The sequence below is a fragment of the Octopus bimaculoides genome, chromosome 14 (genome assembly GCF_001194135.2).
Source record: "Octopus bimaculoides isolate UCB-OBI-ISO-001 chromosome 14, ASM119413v2, whole genome shotgun sequence".
Classification (NCBI taxonomy): Eukaryota; Metazoa; Mollusca; class Cephalopoda; order Octopoda; family Octopodidae; genus Octopus; species Octopus bimaculoides.
This window is the reverse complement of record NC_068994.1, coordinates 8,471,265-8,472,318: the sequence shown is the minus strand read 5'-3', so window position 1 is coordinate 8,472,318 and position 1,054 is coordinate 8,471,265. Positions and strand designations below refer to the sequence as shown.

Sequence of the window (1,054 nt, the reverse complement as noted above, 5' to 3'; positions counted from 1 at the left end):
ATATGTATATTATTGGCCAGAAGGAAACAGTTCTATCTTCTACTTGAATGTTAACAGTCATTTCTTATATATGTTCAATATAATTTAAGTGAATAACTTTCAATGTTCATAGTACAATTTTGGCAGCAGCATTTTTAACCCAGTCAATGACAGGTGTTTCTGCTAGTATATGTGTGTGTATGTATGTATGTATGTATGTATGTATGTATGTATGTGTATACGAGGTCTGATCAATATGTATCCGGACTGTTACCATAGTAACAATGTTAAAGAACGCAGAGTAAAACCGCTTGACACAAACTGACCTTGAACTCTGCAACGCAAACGCACTAAGTTTTACAGCAGTGCTTGGAAGGAATGTGTGTAACCTGTGATCGACGCATTGACCATGACAGAGAAAGTTGTCACTGTGATACCTGCACAGAGGCTAGCACGAAGTTGCAGAAAGTGTATGGAGAGGAGTGTATGAACTGCACACAAGTGTACGAGTGGTTCAGACGTTTCCAAGGTGGCCGAAAAATGTAGATATTGACGAACGTTCGCGGAGAACTGCAGCCAGCATTACTGAGAAAAATATCCCAGATATGCTTGGAGCTGTGAAGGGAAATCGTCGAATCCGCGACTTATCAGAGAATGTACAAATTACTTACGGTTCAGTTCGGTCCATTATCACTCAAGATTTGGGTATGAGACGCGTGTCTGTCAAGTTTGTGCCAAAACTGCTTTCAGCTGAACAAAAAAGACTCTCGGCTTTGAGTTGCACAAGAGCTTGAATGTATCGCGATCGATGAAAACTTTTTGAAAACATTGCGTAGACCTCTGAGCAGGTATCGTCAAGCTTTGGACAAAATTTGATGGAGATTCTCTGCTCAAATTTCTCTGTGATGGACAATGCGATGATCACACGCTACACACCTTCCTTCCAAGCACTGTTGTAAACAGCAGAAGTGAGCTAGAGCGGTAAAATTTAGTGCACATGCACAGCAGTGTTCAAGGCCAATGTGCGCCAAGCAACTTCACTTTCCGTGCTTCGCTCTCCGAGGAAAATTCGATA

General features: G+C 41.5%; 1 protein-coding gene across 1 annotated transcript in view; it reads right to left on the bottom strand.

Annotated features, from left to right (window-relative positions):
• LOC106867545 (soma ferritin) overlaps positions 1-1,054 on the bottom strand; it is a 9,877-nt gene that overhangs the window by 3,202 nt on the left and 5,621 nt on the right. The gene's annotated exons all lie outside the window — the stretch shown is intronic.